Source organism: Chenopodium album, chromosome 3 (genome assembly GCF_948465745.1).
Source record: "Chenopodium album chromosome 3, dcCheAlbu1.1, whole genome shotgun sequence".
Classification (NCBI taxonomy): Eukaryota; Viridiplantae; Streptophyta; class Magnoliopsida; order Caryophyllales; family Amaranthaceae; genus Chenopodium; species Chenopodium album.
Genome location: NC_137836.1, coordinates 3,419,089 through 3,430,869, shown reverse-complemented (window position 1 = coordinate 3,430,869; position 11,781 = coordinate 3,419,089).

Genomic DNA, 11,781 nt, shown 5'->3' with positions numbered 1-11,781 from the left:
AAGTGTTTATGTGAAGACAAGAACTGACTTAGGTGAAGTCAATGGGTTGGAACATAGAAGACTTCAAGAGGAACAAGAGAGAATGAATGAACCTAAAGCAGGTTCTCCCATGAGAACCAAACCACGAAGGAACCTGAAGGTATTCTCTAACAAGATCCAGAAGGAACTTTCGGAAGGCTTTCCCACGAAAGCCGGAGCATGTTCCCTAACAGGTACATGAAGAGTTCCATGTTCCCTAACAGGTACATGAAGAGTTCCCTAACAGGAACTTAGTTCTCTAACAAGAACTATCTAAGTTCCCTAACAGGAACTTGCCCCGAGATCTAGAATACTTCAATACTACAAGATTCCAAAACAAGAGTTTCAAAGAAACAACATGAAGACGAAAAAATCGAAGTATATCGCTCTAGGATTCATGTAAGTATGTTGGACATAAAAGTAAGTCTAGAACAAGTCGAAAGAACCAAGGTGAACTCATGATAGTCAATGAAATTAGAGTTACTGACTTGTCAGGAACTCAGAGACTGTCAGAGTTCCAGAACCTAATCGGAACTTAGGTCTGCACGTCGTTAAAGGTCGCGGATCGAATTTAATGATATATATTTACCTAATACGTGCATATCTTTTAGGGATTTGATTTTACAGAATAAAGATATTTATTTTCTAATAAATCCCTTTGGAATAAGATAAATTATTTTTGGAAAATATTTTCAGCAAAATAAGTTTTAAATAAAATCTAATTTTATGGCAAGTATATCTTGTGTTAAAAGATATGGTAAATATATCTTTTGTAAAAAGATATGGTAAGTATATCTTTTATAAAAAAATATGGCAAGTATATCTTTTGTAAAAAGATATGGTAAGTATATCTTTTGTAAAAAGATATATTAGTATATTTGGAAAATATAAGATTTAGATAAAATCTGATTTTATGGTAAATATATCTTATTATTATTGATAGAATATATTCTTAACACAAGATATATTTTTGGAAAACTTATTTTTGGAAAATATCTTTTATTTATATATTTTAATAAAACTTATCTTTTACAAAATGAATCATTTGGGTGTACTATAAATATGCTCATATGTATTCATTCAAAGTTGAGGTTGACGAAGTGCAGTGGTCGTGCTTAATGGTTTCATCCTTCACCACGAAGCTAAGCCAAACCTCCAGGTCGAAGTTCCAGTCAGGTTTGGTTTCATTTCGTCCAGTAAGTTCCAAACAGATCTTGAAGTGTCCAGCATATTAGTTTTATCTCTTTATTCATTGATATGTATTTAGAGTTATTCTTTGAGATCTTGTAAAAGGGAAAAAGGGTTTTGAGTGTTTTATGTATTGGGGTGTGAGAGTTCGTGAGGATTCTCGTTATAATTGAAAGAGTGCAATGTGTTGGCTTCTAGGTGAAGATGTGAGTTTTGTACTTAGGTGGTACAAGTAGTTGTACTTTGGCAGTACGTGTAGTACTTTGGTGGTACGAGTGAATCTAAGTGTGGTACTTAGATTGGGTAGGATAGGGTCCTATCAAGTAGCAAGTCCAGTGAGGAACTTGTGAAATAAAGGTCCGTGTCTAATAGGTTGTAACTTGGTGTTTGCCCTATTATAGTGAAGTTTGTGTGTTTGAAATCCCTAAGGTAGGGTCGAGGTTTTACTTCCAGTTGAGCCTGGATGGTTTCCTCGTAAAATCCGCTTTGCATTGTCTAAGTTCCTAACAGCAATCAGTTTTATATTCTGCGAAAAGTAGGCACTAGGAACATACTACAATTCACCCCCCCTCTTGTAGTATATCATCCGAAATAACATTATATGTCATTTTAGTACTTGTGCAATTGAGTACAAGTATGATTTATGGAGCATTAATTTAACCAGTGCATTCCTCCATTTTTTTGTAGGGCTTAATTAAGCATAATGATGAATTTGACAAGGAGGAGTTGGAGTGGCTTCTAAATTTAAATGAGGCTTCGTTGTCTCCGTTGTATGTTGAAGCTATTGAAGTCCATAACTTTTCTGGCAACGAGAGAGAGTTCGTTTTACTAGAGTATCTACTTAAAAATGCCATAGAATTGAAGTCATCGGTGTTGTAAAAATATTGCAATATGGAGATGGAGCTTGAGCTATGGATGGCCAAGGAATTGTTGAGGCTACCTAGGACTTCGGATCACTGTCGTATTGAACTAATTTAGAATATAATTTTGTCTTTCAATTTGTTATGATTTGAGCACATTATCAGAAATTCCTATCCCTGGTATTTAGAGAAGACGCGCCTAATTTTAATCATGTATCTTTCATTTCAAATGTCATGTGTCCTTAGGGCGGCATATAAAAAGATTAAAAAGGAATAATCAGATCAAGAATTATTAAACAATATAAGACCAATAGATGTGTGATTTTGTCGTAAATTCTAAAACTAGTACTACTTTAGGAATTATTTAGTGTTTATAACTTTATATGCAATAGTAAGGGTTGTGGTATATGTCATAATTGAAAAAATAAAGTTAGAAAGATAATTCTTGGCAAATAGGGCCATTGATTATTGTATATAGCATCAAAACTTCACTAGAAACTCACTACATTTATATGAGCGTTTCAGCTAACAAGGGGATGCATCATATATTCATATGCAAAGAAGTAGCCCACTTGCTAATTAAGTTTACTAATGTAATTTGTAATTAGAAATTATTAAGTAGGAAATGCACCCCATTATCTCAATCTAGTTGACATTCTCATACAAAATTATTCCCTAAACCAATATATAATTTCACTAATCCAATGAATTGCACACATATAACTAACCTCTTAATTGCACCCCTTTGTACTCTTCCCAAATTCTATGCTCCTTCATAATTTGCCAAACTTTCTATTGTAACATCATCATTTCTATAACCTCTAATTATTCACATAATTAGACCGAAAAAGGAAGAGCTAATGTGTAGACACCCATTTGTGTCTCCCCAAAACCAAACCCGGTGATGAGTACCTTTCGCGTCGAATCATAATCGAATGAAGCGAAAGTGTGGAAAGTTTAGTGTTGCAGATAGTTTTAATTTCTTTTCTCTTCTCTCTGTTTTTGAAAACTTATTTTAAGAAAACAGCCAATACAGTTTGGTTGGTCCATGATATGGTTCCAATAGTAGTGTAGTTGGATGGGGATTGACAAGAGCTTTCCAACGATATATTATAAGCCCAATTTCGATGAATATTGAGGAAGTTATGGCCAATTTACCAAACTGGGCCCGGTTTGGACCTTATATACGACCCAATGAACTAGAGGAGGGCCTAATATGATTTATCATTCCTAATGCAATTAGAAATGGTTTTAGTCTTCTAGATTCTTCTAGAAGGTTCTTTTCATTCCTAATTCAATTAGCATTGATAAATTAACTTTTGTTGACTTTTCAGAGTTTTAATTAAAATCAAAGAGTATTTTTGAAGAAAATACGATTTTATCCTCCTGTACGGTAATTTTTATCTGATTTTAGAAAACGCGTGAATTTCTGAAATCAGCGCCAAACGCCAGCTGTAGCGCCTAGCGCCAGTGTTGGTGCCTGGCGCCAACAGCCAGCGTTGGCTTTGGTTCGATTTTCTGTGCGCCAATGCGCTGTTTTGTTTATTTTATCTTTTTGGCTGATTTTCTCTATAAATAACGTATTAAAAACTCCGTTTTCATTCATGAACAACCAGTTTTCAATTATATTCACCTACAACGAGTTTTCATTCATCAATTTTCTCATTCTCTTTAATCATTCACCATCTCTCTCTCTCTCTCCCTTTTTCTAAACTTGCTTTTCAAATACAAAATTCCGCATTCATTAGATCTAGAAACACCTAGCCATATTCGAAGTTGCCTTCGCCCTAGACGTGAAAGGTTTAATTTCTGAGGGTTTGGTCCCAAATCTCTCTTTCAATTATTTAATTTAATTGTTTTGTTTGTTATTTTCCTTGAAGTTACTAACGTGTGTATTTTGTTATTAGAAAGAGGTACGATGCATCAAAGTAAGTACTTTAATGGTTTTTATTGATATTATGATATAGAGTTCATGCTTAGATTGTTACTTTGATTCCTAGTATATATCATGTCTAGGGTAATTTTAATATCAAGTATGATTAAAAGTACGATGCCTTTTATGTTATTCCTAATATTTATGATTGTTAGTATCATGTTAAGGTTAAAGCTTTGATTTTTATTGTTTAGTGACATGCTAGGGTTTGTTATTAATCTTGTTAGTATCATGCCTAGGATCTTGCTATTATTATGCTTTAATATTAACATGAACATGATTATGATTATAATTGTTATTATGAATATTATTATTATTATTTTGATGATGATTATTTTATTATGATAATTATTGTTATGATTATGATTATAATTATTATTTTGATTATTGTTATGATGATTGTTATTATCATGATATTTATTATTGTTATGTTGCTTGATATTTATTGTTATTGCTTGATCACGCCTTTTATGCATGTTTAAAGGGAATTGGTACTTGTAATCACGCTTAATAAGATAATTAATAATCTTGTTTAGGGTTAATATGATTATAATTCAAGTGATCGCTATTAATAAATTTATTTGTGCATTAAATTCAACCAACATAGATAAACAGGTTTAGGGTTAATCCTATTGATTGCATGTTAGTCAGAAAGCGCACATGAATACGATCAGAATAAAGTAGAGGCCTACTATTAGGGCAGGTTCAATCTCTTTTAGGTTGGATTTGTACCTTCATCCCCGAACCCTTATTAGGTTCAAGACCTTATGGAGTTGACGATCTCTTGGATTGTTAAGGGGTGTAACCTTCACCCTGTGAACGGTTTACAAGTTCCTAAAACTTGTTGGCGACTATTTTGCTCTATCTTCTTCCCTTTTGGACGCAACTTACTTTAGTGTATGATCACAGTGGGGTTCAAGCAAAGTGGGTAATGCTTGAAATATTCCCTACATAATGCATAACTATAACCCCGCAAACCCCCTAATTCCAGCCGGGAGGCAGTCGTGTTGTTGTGGTCTAGGGGCTTGTTGCTCGTGTGATTGCCTTTGTCATTGCCAAGTCGGGTGCATTTGCAAGTTCATGCTCTTTCTCTCATTCTCTGGAGGCTTATTTGCTATACTCACGTTACTCTTTAGGCAGGTCTGGCTACCTCAAGCGGTAAAATTTGATGCAACCAATGCCTCCCTTACCGCCTTCAATCTCACCAACAATTACCACATGCTCTACTACAACCTTGCCGTGAACTTCACAGTTCAAAACCCTAATAATAACATAGAGGTATACTACAATGCAATTGAAGGAAGTGCCTTTTATGAAGGCCAAAGGTTGAGTACTACAAAAGGCCCTACTTTTTATCAAGGGAAAAAGAGTAGCAAGGATTATGGTCCTTTATTTTTTTAAGGGGCAGAAAGTTATGTTACTTGGGAGTGAAGATAGGTCTGATTATGAAAAGCAAAGTAAAATTGGGGCTTATGAGATTAAGGTTAAGTTGTACTTAAAGACCAAGTTTAAGTTATTTGGGTTTATAAAGACTTGGACTTGGAAGCCTAAAATTAATTGTGATTTGTTGGTTCCTTTTGAAGGCACATCTTCTAAAAAATTTAAGAGGACCAAGTGTCGTGTTAATATGATTGGATAGCCGAGTTTTTGTTATATATACATTTAGCGCGTGGCTTAGGCATTGCCCGGAAAGTGAATACTTTTGCTTGTTGTATTTGTCAATTTTTTTTTAATTTTATTTTAATATACTAGGGCAGCTAATGCTCGTTATACCTAGAAGGAATTTTTTTTTTTTTTTTTTTTAATTATTTTTTTTGTTCCACCTGATTCACCCTTTGGGCTAATCTCGATTCAAGGCTCAATTCTAGGTGATTAGATTCCATTCTCATCCCTACTTTTGATACGGAGGATTGAACATGCGATCCCTAATAAGTGCTATTAGGAAATAATCCCTTGAGCTTCTCATAGAATCCAGAGTGTTTAAATACAAGAGTATACACAACTAACAAGCTAGGAGTCGGTACAAAGAACTAAGTGAGAGCATAATAAATACAACAATAAAATACATAGTCTAATACACCCCCGTAGTCGAAGCGGGAGGCTTGAGAACGCTAAGACTATTTTGGAAGTCGTCGAAGAGGAGTTGAGGTAGACCCTTGGTAAAAATGTCTGCGATTTGGTAACGAGAGGGAACATGGAGGATACGGACTTGACCAAGAGCAACTTTTTCACGAACAAAGTGAATATCCATTTCAATGTGCTTGGTTCATTGATGTTGGACCGGATTGCCGGAGAGATAAACGACACTAACATTGTCACAATACACAACCGTGGCTTTCTTGATGGGGCAATTGTAGGAGTTTATAGGTACTACGCAGCGGAAAAACATGAATCATATTCAATCTAGTACCAATCCCAAGAATCACATGCATAACACACAAGACACATAATCATACCTTTGACGTGTGAATTCCACGAAGCTATTCGACAGGCAAATCAGGGAGAGAATAGAGCCCCAAGCGTTGCTCCTCTACTTAGTCCACGAGATTCGAACGAGCCGTCCACCAATACTAGATTGGTCGAGTGATTGAGGAGAACCGCGATCACCACCTTTACGGACAACCGACCACCGCACGAACCACCACCACCGCGACACACCACCGGCGCCTAGGAGGAGGAGAGAGCCGTGAGAGAGAGAGGAATTTGAGAGGGTTGGGTTTCGTGTTTGCTAATTAGGGTTTGATCACACTGATCAGTTAATTGCTTATCTTACTGCAAACCTAGGCACCTAGTCTATTTATAATCTCATTATAATTAGACTAGGGCACGAAGCCCAAAACTCCCTTGTCCACTCCATATGGCCGGCCACCTAGAGTCATGAGGCCCATGATGGGCCTCGTCCTCTAATGCTCGATCTAGCCCCTTTGTGTGACCTTATAGGATCCGTCCAATTGGGCTTTGGTCTATTTTACTAGTCCAAAGATCGTTAGTACCTCTAGCTATGGCAAAACGACGACCCAAATGTACGAACTTAATTATCTCCATAATTTGATCCATTTATATATCTAGTAATTGCACACGACGAAGACATAACTCCTTCAATCTCCCACTTGTCTGAGACAAGGGTGCAATATTCAAATTCCTTAAGTCAATATATGTGTCGATTTGATAATATGATTGCATCACATGTCGAGATCATATTAATCTACAAATCGTTTCTTGAAATCTGAGTTAGAATTACAAAACCAAATGATTACTGTGTAATGCATTTGAACGCGGCCACGTATTTTCTGAATTCTCCCTCTTCAAGCGGCCATGACACATTTCCTAATTTAATAGGTAGACTATATCCAATCTTGTGGTAACATGACTCCCACTCAACTTCTGAAATAACCGGGAAACACCCTTTATAATCTCCAGTTACGGCTAGACGTTTGAGTGTACCATAGTCACAACATCCATTGAATGAAATCAATGTTCCACTCATGTCAAAGGAATCCACTAATATATACGGAAGCTCTATACTTGAACTTCAAAATAGGTCAATAGTTCGATCATGCATCATTCATGCATATCCAAGTGATTGACCGAGCATCACTATGCCCCTATAGCCCATGAAACTGCGCTATCCAATCAATCTTACATGCTAGTTCATTTATTGAAATCATTTATGTCCACTTTAATGATCTCGAACTAGGAACTTTAAATAATATATGAATTTTGTTCACCTGTGGGGTTTTAATTCACCAGGTCATCAACTTGATGAGCCCATCAATTCATAATTATTTTGGACATTTTATTTAATTTCCAAAACCATAATTAAATAAGAGAAATAATAATTTCTATTTTAAACATAATTCTGCAAATTGATGCATTTCTCATGTAATATGTTTTCTCAAAACATATACAACTTAAATTACATAACTTGCTTCAGTCCTAAGACTTTAATATGACTCTCATATCTTATTCCATGGAAGGGGTTTAGTGATTTCTCACTCATAATAAAACTTTGCAGAACATGACCTTCCGCTGGTCAATGATCTCATAATTGAGGTGATGTCTCGTATCCTTTTGGATTTGTGATGTGACTCTGGCTCCTTTGTTTTTGGGCAAAGGTGACCTGTTAGTCACATGACATTTTAATCCAAACTTCCTCTGTAACTATACACATATTCTGACATTGAGTATGCAACAGTGCTCTGCTTTGAACTCTTCAAGCTCACTGTCCTTTTCCATTCAGACAAAAATATGCATTTAGATCACCATCTTGAATGATCTTGCCTGTTTGAAAAAAATGCATTCGTGTAACCTTTTGACAACTTGCTTAAATTACCATTTAACATAATAGCTAGAAGAATTCCTTTAGTGCTTCTCAAGTACTCAAGGATTTGTTCTTGGTAATTCTCCGTATGCTTATTCTGAATTTTCTTGAAACCTGCTACATATGTACAAGTCATATGCAACATCTTGCTTTGTACATTTCATGGCACATATAATGAACCTTTTGCAAAAGCATAAGGTACACTATCCATACAACTCAACTCTACTAGCTTTTGAAGGCACTGAGTCTTACTGAGTGTATTACCATGAAACATGGGAAAATATCCTATCTTAGAGTCTTGCTTCATGAACTTGTCAAGATCCTTATCAACATAAGTCTCTCGATTCATTCCAATCATTCTTCAAGATTCACTTCATGGATCTTAATTCCCAATATGTATTCAACATCTCCTAAGTCTATCATATTGAAACAATCTTTCTAACCACTGCTTGACTTATTCAAGCATTGATATATCATTTCATATGAATTGTATGTCAACTACATACTGTTGGGGTTTGGTGAGTCCGAATCACCGCGGAAACAAACCCAAAAAAAAAAAACAAGACCGCACTCGCACTAAATAAAACCATAAACATAATTAAATTAATCACAAGATTAAGATAAGCTAATAACCTTTGACGCGTGCTTCGCTCCAAAAAGAGCTCTTTCTTGAAAGCTTCAAGTACCGCTCACACGGAGACCTCCAACGAAGTCCACCCGCACCAACAAAACCGACTAGGTCCAATGTCTTAGGGTTAGCAAGACCCAACCAATAAAACCCGAGTAATTATATTGAGTTCAAAGGTTTTCACTAATTGTGATGCCTTTTCCAACTCTTACTCAAGCATCATTCCCAATGCCCATACTTGGGTATTTATAGGAAATGATGGGAGTATCATTTACTCTCCCATCAATGTGGATAGTATGATTTTTCCATTTTATTTTAAAGCTAAAATAAAATTAATAATCAAGCTAGTAATAAATCAACAAGTGGCAAGCTCATGTGAGTGGTTAGGTGAGGACCACTTGGAGAAGGGGGGGACCAAACTTGCTCCCCATTCCCTCTCCCATAACCGGCCACCTCACTCCACACACACTCAAGGACCACAACCCACATGGCACCCACCCTTGGGCACCAAGGCAGCCAAGGTGGGCTGCCATGTGCTGCTGTCCGTGGCAGCCACGCCCAGTAAGCCCAGCAGGCCCAGCACTCGCATGCGGGCTGCTGCTGGCCTTGTGCCTTGGCCAGTGCTGCTAGGCAGCAAGCAATGGCCTAGCCATGCTACTGCTAGCCGTGGCGAGCTGGCGCGCCTAGCGTGCTAGCTGCTGCAGCTTGTTGCGGCATGGCTTGCTAGCCATTGCGCGCACAAGGCTGTGCCTAGCATGCTAGCACGCACTAGGCAGCGCCTAGCCTTGCGATGCTAGCATGGGTGCGCTAGCACGCACCAGCCAGCCTAGGCTCGGCTTGGTGCGCATGCTAGCCACCATGCTTGGCCATACGCCCTTAGCACTCGGTTTGCTTGGGCATTCCGATGCTAGGGTATTTTGGTCTTTTGTTGATTTATTACTATTTCTCGTCTCGTCTTTCACTATTTTTCGACTCGACTTCCGACGCTCGGTTTCGACGCTCTAAGCTCGAATTTCGGAAGTCTAAATAAATTTTACTCGGTCGACTCATTAATTCCTTCCGAATTAATTCGTCAGTTCGGTTTGTTGAATGCTTGGGTGTGACCCGAAGGGTTCAGTCAAGATTAAGCTGTAATATTAATTATTCATTAATATTACTGATCGGAAGCGGCCTCTACCCAGGCATTCCGATCACTTGACCTCACTGAATATATTAGCTTTCTAATAATTCTGAACCCACTAACGGAATAGTACACTTGTTCGAAGGACACCATTCCTTTCAATCTCCCACTTGTCTTTCCGGACAAGTGCGCATTTTGTGTACAACCTTTTTCCTATGTCGCTTAATGTCTCTTCATAAACTATAAGGTAAGATTTATTTTGTCATCCTTATTACGTCCAGAAGTGTTTCCCGATTCCGAGTCCGACTGTCAATAAACAGATGATTTCTAAAATCCATCCAAGCACGGCCATGCATTTTACAGTCTCGCTCTACGAGAGGCCTTGTATACAACAAAGACATCTTCCCTATTTTAGTAAGGGGACATTCCCAGTCTTGTAATGTAGCTCCTCTTACTGAGAGGACCTAGTCGCCCGAGTGTTGCCGTTATAATCCCCTATTACGGCAGACGTTTGACAACATCAAAGCGAACTAGTACTCAAACAAGAGAACTCACAATACTCATGGTCGAGGAAATAGGTTCCGATAGCCATAATGAGAAGTATACTTATGACAAAATTTTTTAATTTCTTAAAGTATTCTCATAGGTCGATCCAGTATGGTTCTAAACTAATACCTGTGCAAATGATTTATGACAATCATGGCCTTGTAGCACATGAAACGGTGCTATAAATCAAACTACACACTAATCTCAATCGGTCATTAATCGTCCATCGTTTAAATGACCTTGATTAGGGATAATTTTTTATTATAATATTCAATGTTCACTTAATAGGTGTTTCCTTACCAAGACTGGTCTTGATACCCTATTTTGAATATTCTCAGAATCGAATGGACTCATTATTTAATCCTAAACCACAATTAAATAGCATAACGGAGTAATAAAATATTGCATGAAATTTTATATTACTCCAAAACTTGAATGGTTTTCCTTAGCGTCTTACATTAATTTTTCTAAAAATTAACTAAAACACTAAACAAGGAAATCAAAGCCAGTCTCCTACATGCTTGATTCCCATTGCCTCAACGTGCTTGTTGTGCTTCACTTGAGGCAAAGGTTTAGTAAGTGGATCGGCTACATTGTCATCCGTTCCAACTTTGCAAATTCTGATTTCACCCTCTGATTTCCATTCTCGAATCATGTGAAATCGCCGCTTGACATGTTTAACCTTCTGATGTTCCCTAGGCTCTCTGGCCTGAGCAATAGCTCCATTGTTGTCACAATAGAGGGCTATTGGACCCTTTATAGAGGGTACAACATCAAGTTCACCAACGAACTTACGTATCCAAACAGCCTCCTTAGCTGCTTCAGCAGTTGCTAAGTATTCGGCTTCAGTTGTAGAATCTACAGTTGTACTCTGCTTTGCGCTCTTCCAACTAAACGCCCCTCCATTTAGACAGAACACATATCCAGATTGCGATTTGAAATCGTCTCTGTCTGTCTGGAAGCTTGCGTCGGTATAACCTTCCACAACTAAATCCTCTGCACCACCATACACCAGGAATTTATCCTTGTTCCTTTTCAGGTACTCTAGGATATTTTTGGCCGCAGTCCAATGCGCCTCTCCTGGGTTTGATTAGTAACGACTCGTAGCACTCAAGGCATACGATACATCTGGCCTAGTAAATATCATGGCATACATGATCGATCCAA